General features: G+C 41.0%; 2 pseudogenes; both read right to left on the reverse strand.

Annotated features, from left to right (window-relative positions):
- Positions 1–4,755: 4,755 nt before the first annotated feature.
- LOC124966055 (aldose reductase-related protein 2-like) lies at positions 4,756–11,855 on the reverse strand (annotated as a pseudogene).
- A 7,730-nt stretch (positions 11,856–19,585) lies between these two features.
- Positions 19,586–20,087, reverse strand: LOC124966056 (peptidyl-prolyl cis-trans isomerase A-like; annotated as a pseudogene).
- Between the last annotated feature and the right edge of the window lie 415 nt (positions 20,088–20,502).

The following is a 20,502-nucleotide window of genomic DNA, read 5'->3' on the forward strand; positions in this document are numbered from 1 at the left end:
TTCTGCTTATGATTTTAGATCTCATGATGTTAGTTTGTTATTTTGAATCATAGTAACAGACACTTATGATTGATGTACTGACTGATGGTATAAAAACCCCTGCAACCCTACCCTTGGGGCTGTTCTCCCAATAGCCATTTTGGGCGGTATGTGAGACTGTCAGCCGGCTGGCTAATAAAGATGCTCAGATTTGAATTCTCAGTGGTGATCGGTCTGTTTTTAAATTGTGCCCCACAACAGTTAAGAACCTCCATACTTCAACAAAATAAGATTTTGTGTGTGTGTGTGTGTGTGTGTGTTGCTGGAGAGAGAACCCAAGACCTGGTGCATGCTTAGCATGCACTCTACCACTGAGCTACACCCCCCAGCTCCTAAGATGGTATTTTTATTATCTAGGATGACAAAAGACAGACTGTTGCAGAGCTGAAATCATGACTCATGCCCACTTAGTTGTTCCCTGTTGATCACTCTTTATTAAAGGTCTCAATTGTGTCAGGGTCTGTGAACTGGAAACTACAGGCAAAAATACACTTTTTTTTTCTCTTGGTACTGGGAATTGAACCCAGGGGTGCTTAACTACTGAGCCACATCCCCAGCCCTTTTTATATTGTATTCAGAGATAGGCTCTTGCTAAGTTACTTAGGGTCTTACTAAGTTGTTGAGGCTGACATTAAACTCGCTATTCTCCTGCCTCAGCCTCTGGAGTTGCTGGGATTATAGGTGCACACCACTGCTCCCCAAAAAATACACTTCATGAGGCCAGTAACCCACGGGCAGGGCATAAGTCTCAGGCAGCACCTGTAAATGAGCATACACACCTGCCATGTACACCTGAGGTGTTGAGGCATACCAGTGGAGAAGACAGGAACTCTAGGCAAAGTGAAACGAGGAGGAAGGTGTGTACTGGCTTTTCTATTTGTAAAAAGGAGGCCCCCAAAGATCCACCAACTGGTCCATTCTAATGTGCCAGATCAGGAAAGGCTGACTTCCGGGCTGGGGATATAGTTCAGTTGGTAGAGTGCTTGCCTAGCATGAAAAAGGCCCTGGGTTCAATACCCAGCACCACCCAAAAAAAAAAAAAAAAGCTGATTTCCACCCATGGAAACATAGATTAAACAAAAATCAATTCCAATTTAAATGCATTCCACCCCTTTTACATTATACTTGTAGAGCTAATTGCTCCTTGTTGTCATATGCTGTAGGGCAAGAGAGGCATCATTAAAGTACTAAAAATTATTTCCATGAAATGGATTTGTGCCAGAAAGAGCGACCACTGATGAATTCTTCTGTAGTGGGTTCTTTTAGAGTTGTATTTTGTTGTTGTTATTTTTTTTTTTTTTCTTTTTTGTGGTACTGGGGATGGCAAGTGCTCTACCACTGAGTTTTTGAAAAAAAAAAAAAAAAACTCAAATTTGCAAGAGAAGATACCTCCATGGAGTCTTTTAAAAATTTTTTTTGGTTGTTTATGTATTTATTTTTGGTACCAGGGATTTAACCCAGAGTGGGTTAACCACTGAACCACATCCCCAGCCCTTTTTTGTGTTTTATTTAGAGACAGGGTCTCACTGAGTTGCTTGGCACCTCGCGTTTGCTGAGGCTGGCTTTGAACTTGTGATCCTCCTGCCTCAGCCTCCCGAGCCCCTGGAATTACAGGTGTGCACCACAGTGCCCGACTTTTAAGTTCTTAACAAATAACAATTGCATGGGTCTGTGGCCTTGGGGATTTTATTGATCCATCCCTTCATTCATTCCTCTTTCATCAGTTCCTTTTTATTTTATTTTATTTTGACAAAATGACAAATGTCATGTGCCTAGTGTATACCAGACTTTGTAGGGGGCCCTGGAAAATCCAGTGATCAGCAAAGAGAGACAGTCTCATTGTTCATGGGGCTTGTAGCCTAGTCAGGTCACTAATAATTGAATTAGTACATGTAAAATTCCCACTGTGACAAATGCTTTGGAACCAATAATAGGGAGTTTTTCTCTGGGACTCCAGCAAAGCTTATCCTGAGAAAAATTTTGCATGAGCTGAGATCTCAAGATTTCAAGGTTGGGATTGAGGGTATTGAGCATTGCACAGTGGTGGAGCACATGGCCCTGGGTTCAATCTGCAATTCCCAGCCTCCCTCCCCATCGGAAACAAAACAAAACAAAACAAACAAACAAACAAAAAACAAACAAACAAAGAAAAGAAAAGAAAAAACATCTCAAGGATAAGTAGGTAGGTCAGGTTGAGGAGTTAGCATGTGCAAAGGCCTTGTCATAGAAGGACCTCTCTAACTACTAGGAGAAGAAAGTTAGTGTTCCTGGAGGAGAGAGAGGGAGAGAGAGAGAGAAAGAGAGAGAGAGAGAGAGAGAGAGAGAGAGAGAGAGAGAGAGAGAGAGAGAGAGAGAGAAGAATGGGCATGAGATTGAGCTGGAGAAGTATCAGAGGTCATGTCATGTTTGGCTTTTTCTCAGTAGTGGGGAATCCAGGAGCTTATACTTACTAGGTGAGCTGTACCTCTGAGTTATAATTCTAGCCCTTTTTATTTTATTTTGAGACAGGGTCTTGCTAAATTGCCCATGCTGACTGCTAAGGTTTGGATGTGAGTGTCCCCCAAAGCTCATGTGTGAGACAATGCAAGAAGGCTTAGTGGGGAAATGATTGGGTTATGAGAACTTCAACCTAATCAGTGAATTAATCCCCTGATGGGGATTAACTGAGTGGTACTTGTAGGCAGGTAGGGTGCTGCTGGAGGAGGTGGGTCATTGGGGCACGCATTTGGGGTACATATTTTGTCCTTGGTGAGAGGACAAGCCTGTTTCCTGGTGGCCATGTCCTGAACCGCTCTCCTGCATCACTCTCTTCTGTAATGATGTTCTGCTTCACTTCGAGCTCTGAGGAATGGAGCAGGTCATCTATTTACAGAGACCTCTCAAACTGTGAGCCTCCGAATAAACTTATCCTCCTCTAATTGATCTCATCAGGTCTTTTGGCCCCAGCAGCAAAAAGCTGCCTAAAACCCTGGCCTTGAACTTGGCATCCTCCTTCCTGAGTCTCCGAAGTAGCTGTGATTACAGGTGTGACACTATGCCTGGCTCATGCTGGCTTTCTTTTTTGGTGACACTGGGGATGGAGCCTATGAACCATTCCTGATGCAGGGCCTCATGAATGGTAGGCGAGTGTTTCTCCACCGAGCCGTACCTCTGGCTGCTGTGCTGGGTTTTTTAGGCTGCGTGTTGTGCTATCATTCTTTTCTGGAGAGTAATAAAGGCCCTCTGAAGGGCTTTAGCTAGCATCAGGTGCCATGGTGGGGCAGGGGCATGCAAACTCTGGCCTAAGCTCTGGCAGGTGTGTTAGGTTTCTGTTCCTATAATGGTCTTTTTGTTTGTTTTGTTCTCTCCTTTTTTCTCCTTCAGTACTCGGGATTGAATACAGGGCTTGGTACATGTTAGGCAAGTGGTGTGCCACTGAGCCACATCCTTAGCCCTCTGTCACTGTAATGATATACCTGAGATGATCAATTTATAAAGATAAAAGGTTTATTTTGGCTCATGGTTTTGAAGTTTTCAGTCCATGATTGGGTAGACCCATTGCTTTGGGTCTCTGATGGGGGGGCCAGATGGCAATGACAGGAGTGGGTGTTTGAGTAAACTGATAACCTCATGGCCATGAAGCAAAAAGAGAGGAAGGGGCCCCAATGCCATAATCTCCTTCAGGGACACACCCCAATGACCTTGGGACCTCCTACCAGACTCCTTCTGCTGAAGGTCCTCTTCATCTTCTAACAGCTCCACTTGGGGATTAAGTCTTTAACACATGAACCTTCGTGGAACATTAAACATCCAATGTTAGCAGCAGGAACTGGCAGGCCAAACCAAACAGAGGCCAGTTCCATCTTCAGAGCAGCTGGCTTCTCTCAAGGCTGGGTGTGAGCACAGCTCTTTTAGAGGCTGAGGTCACATACGCTGGACCTGATCTCACTTTACGTCACACAATCGCAAGGACTGCACAGTAAGTTCCCAGCTCTTCCCCATGCAAGGAAGAAAGGACAATGTTCTTTTTTTTTTTGGTACCAGGGATTGAACCCAGGAGTATTTAACCACTGAGCCGCAGCCCCCGCCCTTTTTTATATTTTATTAGAGACAGGGTCTTGCTGAGCTGCTTAGGGTCTCACTAAGTTGCTGAGGCTGGGTTTGAACTCGTGACCCTCCTGCCTCAGCCTCTGGAGATACTGGGATTACAGGCGTGCACCACTACACCTGGCTAGGACAATGTTCTTTTAACGATGTCATTTGCTTCTGTTATTTATTTATTTATTTAATTTGTGTGTGTGTGTGTGTGTGTGTGTGTGTGTGTGTATGTGTGTGTGTGTGTTTGCTAGGGGTAGAACCAAGGGCTTCGCATTACATGTTACAGGTTTTCACCACTGTGCCAGGCTGTTTAAAAAAATTTTTAAAAAAGTATTATTTTTGATTCTTTTCATCTTTGCATCATTAGCGTTAGCAGAGTTCCTATTGTGTAACATACATGTGGTCAGATCAAATAAGTGCAAGAAACTGTCATTTGCTCAACTGAGTCATCCTTCCCTGTGGTCGTCTCATCCTGGTTCATCCTGTGGATCTGAATAAAACCTTGCCTTGGGGCAGGAAGGAGGGAAAAGAAAGGGAAGGAGGTTGAGTAAGTTGTTACATGCCATGTATGATTAGAGCATAAAAAAAACCAACCCAAAACTTACTTAGTTTCTGATTTACAACAATTCCGATGCAGTACTATTTCACACAAGCTTGGTTAAAACAGGACTCGGGGCGAGAGAGTTCCACTTCAGTGAAGAGAAGGAACCCTCCAGGTGGTATCAGGAGAGTTGCTTCAGTATTTGGCATTGGAGGATGTTCCATCAGCTGAGGATCAGCCAGGACGCAGGCCCTTCCGTGTCTGTTGAAGCTGAGGGTGGCTGACCATCCCCTCATCATTCAATTGGAAGTTCAAGACCTGACAGTTCTTGACAATGCACAGGCTTGGGGTTCACCACCATGTTCCTCTGGATCTGGAACTGGATCAGAACCTGGGCTGGGGATTTTTTTTGTGCTTTACAGCAGTCTCCCTAATCTTGGGGTCCTCCCGTAGTGAAGGGTCTTCTGGCTTGACCTAAGGGCTATCTGGAGATCCTGGGGGACTGTAGGCTATGACAGTGATGCCCTTGAGGTGGCAGCACTGGATCAGTTTCTTCTGGGCGAGGTGTGGGTGACATTTGACCTGATTAGTCACTGGTTTATATTTGAGTCCAGGTTTGTTCAAGATCCTTTCAACCTGGAAGTGGTTGAAATTGGAGATGCCAAGGGCTTTCACCAACCCCTTGTCCACCAGCTCCTCATGACCTCCCAGGCATCCAAGAATGTTAATTTACTGGTGAGGCCATTGTCTTTTTTTTTTTTTTTGCGGTGCTGGGGATTGAACTCAGGGCCTTAGTGCTTGTGAGGCGAGCACTCTACCAACTGAGCTATCTCCCCAGCCCAAGGCCATTGTCTTTATCACCTTTGGGGAATAACTCCTACCCAGACTGCAATCCCTGTGGCCAGGGAATAAGATAGATGTCCAGATAGTCCAGTTTCAGATCCTTGAGGGTCTTCTTCTTTTTTTTTTCCTTGAGGGTCTTCTGATAGGCTTCCTTCAGAAGGTTTTTTTCAAAGAAGATGCACCACAGCTAGGTGCGGTGGTTCACACCTATAATCCCAGTGGCTTGGGAGGCTGAGGCAGGAGGATCGCAAGTTCAAAGCCAGCCTCAGCAACTCAGTGATACCCTGTCTCAAAATAAAAACCAAATGGGCTGGGGATGTAGCTCAGTGGTTAAGCCTCTGGGTTCAATCCCTGGTATATAAAAAAAAAAAAAAGTGCAATACACCTTGCTAACAGTAAAGAGGTCCATCACCACCTTCTCTTCTCCTACCTCGATTCTCATTCTAATAGACGTAGGCACAGTCTGTGGCAATATCCTGAATCAATGGCTACCTTCATGGCTTCTTTGACCTTGTTTGGGGGAAACTTCCAGGTGCCCAGACCCAAAATGGGAGACCCTGTCTCAAAATAAGATTTTAGAAAGGGGTGGGGATACAGCATCTATGGTGCTGAGCTCCATAAGGGTGGCCATGGTTGGTGCAGAAATGGTTCTGAGAGAACATCCTAGAAGATATGTGTGGAAGCATTTGGGTAACAGTTCACAACTTGTGAGATAGGCCAGAAAAGGACAGATGACAGATGGTTGGTTTCATTTTCTTTTTTCCCCAAGTATGTGTATACTCACTTATTAAAGAGAATCTACTAAGAAGTGTTAGATAAACAACATGTCTGTGGTCCCAGCCACTGGGGAGGCTGAGGCAGGAGGATCACAAATTCAAGGCCAACTTAAGAAACTTGGTGAGACCCTGTCTCAAAATAAGATTTTAGAAAGGGGTGGGGATACAGCTCAGGGTGGGTTGCTTGCCTGGTATGTAGAAGACCTGGAGTTCAATCCCCAGTACTTGAAGGAAAAAGAAGAAAATAAGCATTAGACAAAATTTAGGGAAAAAAATGTGATTTGCTGCCATTTAATCTGTTCTAGCATCTTTTTTTTAGTCACTTAAAAATTTACAATATAGTTCATACACAGTAAATTTCAGTCTTTTGAAGTGTTCCTTTCAATGGTTTTTATTATATACACAAAGATTTACATCCATCCATTGTTTTTATTTTGCATTTTTATTTTTTGGTGCCAGGGATTGAACCCGGGGCCTTGTGTCTGGTACATGTGAAGCACATACTCTACTACTGAGCTACTCCACCAGCCTTGTTTTGAGAATTAGTGCTGTTTTTCTGTCTTTTATTTATTTTGACAAAATTCCTATTGTAAATTTTTTTGTATTTGTACAAAAGTTGAGAGACTAATAAATCACCTTCCTGGCATCTCACTCCAGCCTTAGTAATCACCAACACAGGCCAGTTGCGTCTCTCCCTTTCCTCCAATTGGGTTCTTGCAAAGCCAAGTATGGCTTTCATAGAATTTCAACTGCAAATCTTTCAGTATGGCTCTTTTATTTAAGAAAAAATGCCATGGTAGAGTATGGCGTTAGGTCTGTCCCTAGGTCTGTGGGGGAAAAAAATGCAGATTATTAGCATCAACCAAGAAATACTAATCATTCTTTCTTTCTTCTCCTTCTTTCTTTTTTTTTTTTTTTCAGAGACACAGACAAAAGTTTATTTAGGAAAGCAGAGACATTATTTAGGAAAGGGAGAACGTGGGCCATCTTGAGAATGAGATTTTGGGGTAACACAATAACACACATTTAAGGGAGAATGTGGACCATCTCCAGAGGGAGAGACAACCTAATAATCTAATAATTATTTCTTAATATCAGCAAATATTCAGTGAAGTTTCCTTAATTAATTCTTTGCTCTCTCTTTCTTTTTTTTTTCTTATTTTTTATTTTAATTTATTATTATTATTATTATTTTTTTGATGGTGCTGGGAATCTAATCCAGGGCCTTAAGCATGCTAGGCAAGTGCTCTACCACTGGGCTACATCCTTAGCTCCAAATGGTACTGGGGATTGAACCAGGGGCACTAGACCACTGAGTTACATCTCCAGGTTTTCCCTAAATTGCTGAGGCTGGCCTTGAACTTTCGATCTTCTTACCTTAGCCCTCTGAGTTGCTGGGATTACAGGAATGGGCCACATGTCCATCTTCAAGTTTGTATGTGTGTAAATACGTATTTATTTATTGGTCCTGGGGATTGAACCCAGGGGTGCTTAACCACTGAACTACTTCCATAACTCTTTTTATTTTTTGAGACAGTGTCCTGGTAAGATGCTTAGGGCCTTGATAACTTGCTGAGGTTGGCTTTGAGCTTGTGATCCTCCTGCCTCAGCCTTCTGAGTTGCTGGAATTACCAAGCATTTATTTTAAATAGTAGCTCAAAGAAAGAGGCAGAGTAGAATTTGGAGTGTGGACTTAGGAAAGTCATATATATTTGGGTTCAAATATTGGTTCTGTCCTTTACTTTGGTGTGACCTTAGAAGAACAAGTTATCTCCCTCAAACTTTGTTGTCCTCCACTACAAAATAAGCACAGAAGTGGGATTACAGTAAACTGAGCATGGTGGCCCATGCCTATAATCCCAGCAATTTGGGAAGCTGAGGCCAGAAAATTCCAAGTTCAAGGCCAGCCTGGGCAATTTAGCCAGAATGTCTCAAAATAAAAATAAATAGGAATAAGGGTGTAACTCAGTGTTAGAGTGTTTGCCTAGCATGTGTGCGGCCCTGAGTTCAATTCCCAGCACTACAAAAAATGTAAAAAATAATAAGGAGAATTTATTGAGCATCTTCTCTGTGCCACAGATTTTCTATGTATTATCTAATTTAATTCAACATAATCTTATTTTTTCCCTCCACAGTACTTGTGATGAACCTAGACCCTCATGCATGCTAGGCAGGTGCTTTACCACTGAGCAGTATCCTCGGTTCCTTATTACTTTTATTTTTAAGCTAGAGAAATGTCATCAGTCCTCTGCCCTGGTTGGTCTTGATAATTATCCTTTAAAAGTTCAAAAGTGGGGTTTGGGGATTTGGCTCAGTGGCAGAGCACTTGCCTAGCATGTGCAAAGCCTTGAATTCAGTCCTGGGTCCTGGGGGTCGGGGGAGGAAAGAAGGCTGGGCTACAGCCTGGGAAGTATTGTACTTGTGTGTGTGACTAGAAACGGGGTCCTCGGCAGAGCAGAGAGGTGCTTCTTCATCATGATAAGCCCCCTCCACCACTTTCCCTAACCTATTCCCATGTTCCAGCTGTGCTTCAGGCCCGCTGTCATTATGTGGTCCACATTTTCCTGATCTATGCAAAGGCAGGTGATGAACTAGTCCATGCTGTGGTATTAGCCATCCTGGGGCCTTCAAAGTCCATTAAAAAAATAATTTAGAGGGCAGCATTACTTAATCCCAACAAAACACCTGGGACTAGTAGGGACTATTCAGGCACTATGAGCCAAGGAGGGAAAGAAATACCTCTTTGTAGGAGGCACTTAAGACCCATTACAAATGTAATCTTTGCTTGAGAGCTGCAAGTTGTCTTCCATAAATTCATCCACTCATTCATCATTCATCCATCCATCCACATTCATCTATTCCTTCCTCAGCCCACGTTTATCTCCTGTGTAGCGAGACAGTCTGTGGTTCCTGTTTTCAATGAGGTCTGATGCCCACAGTCTCTCTTGACTCCCCTCAACACCTGTTTGCAGCCTGGGTGTGAACGCAGGTGCCTCTGGGTAACAGAGAAGTGAGATGGCCATGATTTCCCCACATCCTCCCCCGCACCCTCCCCCACACCTTCCCCCACACCTTCCTCGGACTCTGTGATTTTCCATCACATGTTTGAAATGCAGTTTCCTTTCATGGCTGCTTAATCATCGTGGCTCAGAAGACCATAATACTAAATTAAAGTGAAACGCAATTGCTCTGCCAAGTTCCACACTGCCAGAATTCAGTGGATAACAACAGGAGTCTATGAGCATCTCCAAGTAAGAATTTGCTGTTGGTGACGGGAGGAAGGAAAAAAAAAATCTCCTTTCCACATATGCCCTGTAGCAAGGCTGACACAACAGAAAATGGAAAACAATTGGCATGGACATAAAATTCTATGACAAAAGGAAACTTTGGAAATAGAAAAATGGATTTCTTGGGGGAGAACATAACTTCCTTTGACAATATTGTGTTTAGGAAAAGAACTTTGTAGTCTGAGAATATTCTGGTCATTAAAAGTAGCATTTTTTTTTTTTGGGGGGGATGGAGGTTCTTAATACCCCCAAACCTACTCTTTCAAATCCATATTAAAGTTAATCATCAATTGGAAGCCAGAAATGATATTGGAAAATCATTCTTTTACAAACGGAAACTATTATAATTTAAAAGAGTGCAAATGAAACCATACATTTTCAGAAGGAGATCAATGAAAACCACTTTATTAGAAAATATAAATCACTTTTTAATTTCAGATGCAACAAGAAAAGAACTCATTTTTTCTGTTTCATTGAAATTGATTGGTACACCTGCAGAGAAAAGCAGCTTTATCATCTCGTTATCAGCCAATTAATATGCAGGTCTAAATGTGAATACTATTCCAGTTAACTAGAAATGGATGATTTTATTGAAGTCTTAATAGACTAGGAAAAACTGCCTTCCACCCTGCTAAATGAGGTCAGTTGAGAAAAAAAAAAAAAAAAAAATCAGAAGTGCGTAACTTGGGATGGGTACAATCTAAAACAATTTCTCTAACTCTTTGGACCACAAGAGAAATGGAAGGAAATTGACATGCCTGAAAGCAGAGCGACCTGTTACACGGAAGAGAAATCAGAATATTGAGTTTTCTTTTAACTGGAAAAGAGAACTATTTGGGTTTGATTCAGAAGTCTGACATTCTTGCTATTCAAAACTTGACTCTTTAGTCGTTAGCCTCAACTCTGTTTTGATCGCAAGTCAAACAGAACTGCAAAATAAATAATGCCTATTTACCATTCTTCCAGTTTTCCCCATTTCTGTGCTCATTTTCCATTCTAAGATATTCTTCTTAACATACATTTGAGTTCTCTGTAGTCTTTTAACTTGTAAAACAGCTAAGTGCCCTTGGGGATAAACTAATCCACATTGAGGTATAACGAATAGCGTGCATTTCCAAGGACACTTAAAGAGAGTACAATTTAATGCAGAGGTGATTGCTGGGCACAGTGGCTCATGCTTGCATCCCCAGCAACTTGGGAGACTGAGGAAGGAGAATCACTTGATCCGAGGAGTTCAAAGCTGTAGTGCACTATGTCAGGTTGGTATCTAGACCAAGCATGAAGAGTGGGACTTTTCCTGTGATGGCTACTGCATTCCAGTCTTGGAAGCATGGCGAGACGACCCAGTCTCTTGGAAAAAACAAGAAAGCAGAGATGATGGAGCAACAGAGGGGAGTAATTGATCGCAACCTCATGTTCCTCTCCCCAACAGCATGTAGACAGAGATTTCCCTAGGTGGGTTCAAAGGTCCCATTATGAACTTAAAATGACATAGTGGTGAAAAACAAAAGGGAGAATAATTGCACAGAAAGGATTGTTGAGGATATTGACATAGCTGAGATGTCTAGGGGGGAAGGGGCAACAAAGAAGAAGGGCAGGAGCCAGAGTGTCAGTCACCTAGCAGGTGCCAATGTGGGTTCCAGAGGTCTGCTCTGCAGAGGACCGTGGTAGCCTTGTCACTGAGGACCTCAACAGTCCCCACAGCAGTTGTAGACTCTCTACAGATTTCAACAGAGGCCTCCTTGGTGTGCTTCAGCATGAACTCTAGCAGACCGATTCCCCAGGGACGCCAGCAGCTTTTGCCATGAGTCGCCATCACTGCCACATACCTCCTGGAGAGGAATTGACATGCCTGAAAGCAGAGTGACATGTTACATGGAAGAGAAATCAGAATATTGAGTTTTCTTTTAACTGGAAAAGAGAGCTATTTGGGTTTGATTCAGAAGTCTGACAAATTTTTTTTTTTTTTTTTTGCGATGCTGGGATCGAACCCAGGGCCTTGTGCTTCCAAGGCAAGCACTCCACCAACTGAGCTATTTCCCCAGCCCTGACAAAGACTTTCTATCCCCGAAGGAGTTGCTGTTGTGCAATCTGGGACTAGGGCCACTGACTCTCCCAAACCTGTGCATACTCTGGACTCTGGAGACATGACTATCCCACATGTGCTCACATCTCAGATACCAGAACAACTGATGCCCTACCTGAGCTCTGTGGATGTTCCACAGACACTGATGTCATGGCCACTATGAGTGTATTCATGAACCAGATCCCCTTGGCCATGACATCCCTCATTAGGGGGTAAAGAGATCAGAAAGACCCCACTGTTCTTTGCCACCCCAAACTCCACCAACTGTGGATACTCACAACCTTTGCTACTGAGGACCCCTGAAATATCAACTTATCAATATACATATCAGCAGTTGGAACTGCACAGAGGTTATGAAGCTGTGCCCTCACCAGATCGAACTTCTGCCATACCCTACCCAACTAAAGCTCTTGAACTTCCCCATGGGTAAAGGTCTTCTCCTCACTGAAACCAGTTCATAAAACCTGGAAGAGGAAGAGGTGAGTGCTCCATCAAATGCAGTAGATATCAGTTTAAAATAGAATAAGTGTTTAACTTTTTTTTTTTTTTTTAGTGCTGAGAATTTCATCCAGGACCTCATGCTTGCTAAGCATGCACTCTACCCTTAAACTTTAGCCCTAGCCTGTAAGTTGTTATATGTAAACTTCATAGTAATCATGAAATAAACACCTATAACAGATACACAAAATATAAAGTGAAAGAATCAGAGTATGTCACTGTAGAAAATCATCAGATCACAAAGGAAGACAGTAACAGAGGGAAAAAGGAACAAAGAATCAATAAAACAGCCAGAAAAAAATTAATAAAATGTCAGTAGCATTTACCTTGAACATAAATGGATTAAATTCTTCAATCAAAAGACATAGTGTGGCTGATGGATTTATTAAAAAAAAAAAAGACCCATCTGAAGGCTACCTGCAAGAGACTCACTTAAGCTTTAGGGACACGTATAAACTGAAATGAAGGGATGGAAAATATATGCAAATGGAAACCAAAAGAGAGGAGGGATAGCTATATTTGAAGTTTACAACAGTAAAAAGATCAAGGAAATTATTGTATAATGGTAAGGTGTCAATTTATTAAGGAGATATAACAATAGTAAATATATATACACCCAACATTGGAGCACCTAAAAAATCTAAAGTAAATATTAACAGATCACAGGTCACAAAACAAGTATTAACCAAACTTAAGGGGATAGAAATCTGACTCCAGTGGTATGAAACTAGAAATCAATAACAGAACATTTAAAAATTGTGCAAGTTAAACAACTTACTCCTGAACAACCAAAAAGCCATCGAAAAAATTAAAAGGGAAATTAAAAAATATCTCACAACATATTTAAATAAAAACAATATAGCAGAACTGTGGGATATAAATAAAGCAGTTCTAAGAGGAGTGTTCAACTCCAATAAACATCTACATCAAGAAAAAAGACAGATGTGGGCATATTTATATTTCCATGAAGAGATATCTGTATTTCCATGTTTGTTTTCATGTTCCATGTATTTTCATGTTCATTGAAACATTATTTAAAACAGCCAAGATGTGTTAACAACTTAACAAATGTCTTAAACACCACAGACTAATTTCTAAAGAATAGACAGTTATTCCTCACAGTTCTGGAGCCTGGGAAGTCCAAGATAAAGACACCAGGATATTAATTGTCTGGTGAGGTCCAGTGTCTGCTTCTACGATGGGCACATGAATGCTGTGTCCTGTGGAAGGAAGAAATGCTGTGTCCTCACTTGGCAGAAGGCAGAAGGGTGAGATATCTGAATCCTGAGTGAAGCTACTTTTATAAGGGTCTTAATTGTATTTATGAGGGGAGGGACCTTATGGCATGATTACCACTTAATAGTCCCACCTCTCAATATCATCATATCAGACTAAGTTCAGTTTCAATATCTGAATTTGCATATTCAGACTATAACAATAGATAAATGGAAAAAATAGACATCTCATTTTCACACACATACAATGGAGTATTAGCTTTATAAAAGAAGGAAATCCTGCCATTTGTGATGACGTGGATGAATTTAGAAGATATGCTGAGTGAAATAAGCCAGACACAGAAAGACAAATACCATGTGATTTCAGGAAAAGAACCTACAAAAGTCAAACTCAAAATGTACAGTATGGTGACTATAGTTAATGTGTTGTATACTTGTAATTTGCTAAGAGAGTAGATTTTTAGATTTTTTTTTTTTGTACTGAGGATTGAACCCAAGGATGCCATACCACTGAGTTACATTCCCAGCCCTTTTTATTTTTAATTTTGGCGCACGGTCTTGCTGAGTTGCTGAGGCTGGCCTCAAACTTGCCCAGGCCCAGCCTACTGAAATGCTGGGATTACAGGCACACACCACTGCAGTGGGCTCAGATTCTAAGTGTTCTTACACACACTCACACACACACACACACACTCACACACTCTCTCACACACACACACACGGTAACTGTGTGAAGTGATGGAAGTGGTATTTAGCTTGATTGTAGTAATCATTTCACCATGTATTTATACATTAAAATATCAAAACTGGGTATGGTGGCACACCCCTGTAATACCAGTGGCTTGGGAGGCTGAGGCAGGAGGATTATGAGTTCAAAGCCAGCTTGCAAATTAGCTAGGCCCTAAGCAAACTAGTGCGACCTTGTTTCTAAATAAAATGTAAAAAGTGGGCTAGGGGTGTGGCTTAGTTATTAAGCACCCCCGGGTTCAATCCCCAATACCTAAAATCCCCAAACCATTAAAATATCACATTGCATACCTTGAATATGCACAATATTTGCATGTCAATTATTATTTAATAAAGCTCAAAAAAGAAACAAACTTAAAACAGTGGTTGTCCAACTTTTTCCTGTAAAGGGCTAAATAGTAAATATTTTCAGCCTTGCAGGCCACAGGGTTTCTGTTGTAAGCACAGTTGACTTTCTGTATCTGTAGTTTCTGCATCTGTGGATTCAACCCATCACGAATTGAAAATATTTGGAAAAAAAATTACATCTTTACTGAATATTACAGACTTTTTTTCTTGTCTAACATAACATAACAACATAACATCACAACTATTCACATAGCATTTACATTGCATTAGGTATTATAAGTTATCTAGAAATGCCTTAAAATATATGAAAGAAGCCAGGAACATCAAGGTATACCTGTAGTCCTAGCTACTCAGCAGGCTGAGGTGAGACTGCTTGAGTCCAGAATTTTGAGATCAACCTGAGCTATACAATGAGACTTTGTCCCTCACCTCCCCCCAAAGTATATGGGGGATGTGTAGAGGTTATATGCAAATATATGTCATTTTATTTAAGAGACCTGAACATCTGCAGATTTTGGTAATTGCTAGGGGTCCTGGAATTAATCCCCCATGAACTCTGAGGGATGATTATACTCAAACCTGCTATTATAATATGAAAGCAACCATAGACCGTAAACAAACAAGTGATGTGTCTGTGTTTCAATAAAACTTTATTTACAAAGCAGTTATAAAGGTGAGTTTGGCTTCTGGGCAGTAGTTTGCCAATCCCTGAGCTAAAGCAATGGGGTTACAATGGTGGAATGTCAGGTGTTAAGGAAGAGATATGGGGAAAGTTTACATTTTAGGATAGTAGGTGCTCAGTTGGTCAGAAGATATATCCATTATCCTTTGATCACTTTTAATTTTCTCGAAATTCACTTGTCTGTTCATTCATTCATTCAGTCAGTCATTCCTCAAGTCATTGCTTACAAAATACTCATTCCCTCTGTTAGGATCTCTGAACAAGAATGACTCCGCTTGTAGTTTGGGGTCAGTGGCAACAGCTGGTGCCACTGTCTGGTGCTGTTCACTCAAAGAAGTCCTGCCAACACGCTGTTTTTTTGACTTCAAGAAGGTACCTTTTGGGCTGGGTAGATAGCTCAGTGGGTAGAGTGCTTGCCTTGCATGCACAAGGCCCTGGGTTGGATCCCCAGCACAGAAAAAAAAAAAAAAGAAAGGTACCTTTTAAATAGAGGCACTTTTTTATGAAATTAAAAAGAACTCCTCAAGTGCAAAAAATAGATCTTGCTGCTGTAATTATACTCAGAATATTACATGTGTCTAAAATCTTGAGACCCATTTTCTACATTCAAAGCAGTACTTACAGATCAGTAGGAATTTTGTCTTTCAAGATGGTTATTTAGAACTATTAACCCTCCCAAGTTATTGCTATTATTCTGAAAAAAAATTTCTTTGAGATAGGATTTTGTTAATTGTTCAGGCTGGTCTCAAACTTGTGGGCTTAAGTAATCCTCCTGTTTCCGCCTCCTAAATAGCTGAGGCTACATGCATGTTACCATGGCTGGCTTGCTCTGAAAATTCTTAATATTTCAGAGCATATAGAATGTTACTTTTTAAAAATATTTTTTTAGTTGTAGATGGACACAATATCTTTATTTTATTTATATTTATGTGGTGCTGAGGATTGAACCCAGTGCTTCACAGGTACAAAGCAAGCACTCTACCACTGAGCTACAACCCCAGTTCTAGAATGGTCTTTTGAAGATTTTTATTTATAAATATGTATTATGTTATTGAATTCCTAGAAAATCAAAAAATGCAAATAACATCATATATAATACTAATATGCCAATAAAATGTGACAGGTGTCTAACAGAACCTGGCACATAGTAGGTGCTCTGAAAATATTTGTTGAATGAATGAATAAATGTATATTTCTTTTGAAAATACAATAAATAGCACATGTTTAGTCATTAAGGGTAGATTTCATTTTTGGAAATAGCCAATAGTCCTTTTAAGTCAATTTGTTGAGATTTTGAATTATCAGCATGTATGACACTGTTACTGAACATAAATGGAATTGGACTATAAAATGTTGGTAACAGCTGGGATGGTAATTGGAGGGTTTGGATTCCAGTCTCAGTTTTGATGTTAATGTGCTATGTAATTTTAGGAAAGTCCACTCAACCATACATCCTTCTTCCTTCCATTCATCCATCCATCCATCCATCCATCCATCCTTCAAACAAGAGAGAGAAGGTTTCTTTTATTTCAGAGTTTTTAGTCTAGTGAAAGAACAGATTGATCCTTCTAGGTGTGAGCCGCAGGATATGGTCAGGGACATTTACTCTAAAAATTGAAGAACCTCAATTTCCTCATCTATAAACCAAGAGAGTTGGGCTGGATGGTCTTCAAAATCCTGTCCAGTTCTGCCATAGTATGACTCATTTTATCGTTGTTCTTGATCAGAAAGAAAAATTTAAAACATCCGTTTGACCTTGCATGTAGAACTGTTGTAGATTTGGCTCACAACTTTAGGAGCCCCTGTCTTTGAATTCTCCCCTTTAGTTCCCAGGAGAGGGGGGAACTTCAGGATGGTTTTGAAGGGCTGAGATTATATTAAATCTAGTATTTTTTTCTCCCTGTGTTAGGGATTGAACCCAGTACCTTCTGCATGCTAGGCAGATGCTCTTCCACTGAGCTACATCCCCAGCTCTTGATTCCTATAAAAATTCCTTATATCACTAAGGAGCTGCTGAGCAATTTAACAGCATGGGCATTATAAGTGGTTCACAGTCTGATGACCACAGTCAGATGACCTCTCTTCATGAGGTCAGGGCTAAATCCCACAATTCTGAGCACTGGACTAAGAGTTTAGAGACAGTCACTACTGCTTTAATCTTCTTGTTCAAATGACACATATAGAACTGTAGATTTTAGGCATCATCTCTTCTTAGGAAGATCATCCTCTATTCCTTCTCCATGCCTAACAAATCTAATTTTTGAAAAATTGCTTTGATGAGATGATTCTTTTGGCCTTATAAAGCTTCAGTTTTGGTGTCACCTGAGACTCACCTGTCACTGTGGCTGTGTCAGTTTGAGAAAATCACTTATATTTTTGGGACTCAACTTCCCAGTATTTCTGATGAATGAGTTCAATTAGATCATCACTGAGTCTTCTTACATCACTAAAATGCTTCAGTTCTAGAAATGACCTCCAGTAGTCGTAACCCAATTTCCCATTTCAAAAGGATCTCAGTAACTACTCCCATAAGTCCAGAATTTCTTGGTCTCAGAACTGGATAGGTATTAGTTTTAATTTTTAAGTTAGTTTTTAAAAAGTTATTTATGAAAGTAATACTAATCAAAGTAGGGAATTTGGGAAATAAAGAACAGTAGTACTACGCACACACACAAACACACCCCTCAGACAGTTATGTCATTACCCACCCAGAGGTAGCTGCTATACACATAGACGAATCTCTACTTATAACTAAGTATCTATTTTGTCTATAGACAGGAATTAATAACAAAAATGAAAGCATGTCATACATGTCCATAACCTCCTTGACCTGACAATATATAGTAAGTATTTTTAGTATTTCTTCTTCTACATTATGATTTTTGTAAAAGGCAAAGTGTCTATGGACAACAGCAGCACTTGCACATCTAACTTTCCCCTTCTGTTGGGCAAAGCAGCTAGTGCTCACATTGTCCCAGGGAATGGCATCATTCTCTGTTTCAGAAAATTCTAGTTCCTGTGTATGAGAATTGATTGCCAAAGATGGAAGGTGCTATGAAACTGAGAAAAGAGGTAGACAGATCTAGGGTTGTGCAAAGTGCAGTTTTTCAGGGATTTTCAGACAGAAGCCAGCCTCTAGGAGCAGGGAGACCACTGGATCCCTGCACACCAAGGGGAAAGAGGTTTACATGCTAAGCTGGATAAGAATGCAGTTGGCCTTTCTTGAAAACTATTTTTTTTTATTATTATTGTAAACAAATGGGATACCTGTTGTTTCTTTGTTTGTACATGGAGTAAAGGCATACCATTTGTGTAATCATAAATTTACATAGGGCAATGTTGTTTGATTCATTCTGTTATTTTTTCCCTCCCTCCCACCCCTCCCACCCCTCTTTTCCCTCTATACAGTCCTTCCTTCCTCCATTCTTACCACCCTCTTTATCCCTAACCCTAAACCTAACCCTAACCCTAACGCTAACCCCTCCCACCCCCCATTATATATCCTCATCCGCTTATCAGCGAGATCATTCGAAAACTATTAACATATCCATTATCAGTTAAGAAACAGGCCAAGCATCAGCGCCAGCCTCTGGGCTGAGTATCTTTTTTTCAATTATTTAATGGTTCTGAGGTTCAACTCACCATCTCACATATGCTAGGCATATATTCTACCACTGAGCTACATTCTAGTCATCACCTGATTATCTTAATGACTTTGTTTGTTCTATAGGACTTAGAATGCCTTCCAAAGCTACCTGCTGGGCAAAATGGCACTTATGACCAAGATGGCTGTAGTCATGTCAAGCCAGATCCTTATATCATCTCATTTTTTTTTCTTCTCTTCCTACTCATTTTCCTCTTCCTCTTTGCTCTTCTCCCCCTGCCCTTTCCCTTTTTCTTCTCCTCTCTCTTCCTTCTATTCTTCCTTTTTCTTCATCTTCTTTCTCTTCCTTTGATGTTATAATTATGCTGGTCATTTGCAGAGATGTCAGACCAATGAAATGGTTGTGCATGTGCGTGTGTGTCTGTGTTTGTGTGTATTTTGATGGTTGCACTGCTGGACTTCCTCCTGCTGAGTTATTAAAGGCACATCTTGGAGGCAACCTCTGAAAGCCAGTCAGATCTCATTGGAAGTATTCAAGGGATCGATATGGGTATAATATTAAAAAGTTGTGTTTTCCTTCCTTGAGTTAGAGATCTACAGGATTGAATCGAGTTATCTTTTTTTTTTGTCGTTTAGTTTTTATTCATAATCCATAAACTTAACTCTGCAATTCAGCTAGACTTGGGAGGGAAATAAGGAAAATATGGAACCCAAAGAACTGCAGTGAGAGCACAAAAATTATGGGATATTGCAAGCAGATGGGGTGGAGGGGTGCTCTCCTGAGCTGCAGAGGAATGGTTTGGTGGTTAAGATAAACACAAGTCAAATGTATTCAAGTTGTCCACAGTCGGTAGTGGTGATCTTCTTGCAGGTCTTGCCATTCCTGGACCCAAGTGCTCCATGGCTTCCACGATGTTCATGCCCTCTTTCACCTTCCCAAAGTCCACATGCTTGCCATTCAACACTCAGTCTTGGCAGTGCAGATGAAAAACTGGCAACCATTTGTGTTTGGTCCAGCATTTGCCATAGACAAGTTGCCAGGTCCTGTAGGCTTCAGGATGAAGTTCTCATCATCAAACTTTCCCCATAGATGGACTTGCCCACCAGTGCTATTATGGTGTGTGAAGTCACCATCCTGGCACATAAATCCTGGAATAATTCTGTGAAAGCAGAAACTCTCATCACCAAATCCTTTCTCTCCAGTACTCAGAGCATGAAAATTTTCTGCTGTCTTTGGAAGTTTGTCTGCAAACAGCTCGAAGGAGACGTGGCCCAAGGGCTCGCTGTTGTAGGTGATGTCAAAGAACACGGTAGGGTTGACCATGGCTGACAGAGAACGACCGCAGGCGACAGCGGCATCTTGAAAGACTCGAGTTATCCTGAGTAGTAAGTTCCCTGTTCCTGGTTGCATCAAGCAGAGGCTGGCTGACTACGTCTAGCTATTGCAGTGACCTCTGACAAAAAACCTTATCTGAGCCAAAAATTTTGGTCCTTGTACCAGATTTTCTCTGAAGTTTCTCCCAAATATTTTAGTCTAGGGAGGCCTCCAGGTTATAGTCAATGATCTCTAAATTCCTTTTCTGTGTTAGTTTCTCTGATTCCATGACTCTTGTGACATACTTTTTCCTAAAGTGATAGCATTTAACTTTCTGAAATTAATATTGGTTAAAAAAAAAAAAACTTAAAAGAGAAGGGAGATTTAACTAATGGCAAGTAACAAGATTTCAGTTTATCTGAGC

Source organism: Sciurus carolinensis, chromosome 16 (assembly GCF_902686445.1).
Source record: "Sciurus carolinensis chromosome 16, mSciCar1.2, whole genome shotgun sequence".
In the NCBI taxonomy this organism is placed as follows: domain Eukaryota; kingdom Metazoa; phylum Chordata; class Mammalia; order Rodentia; family Sciuridae; genus Sciurus; species Sciurus carolinensis.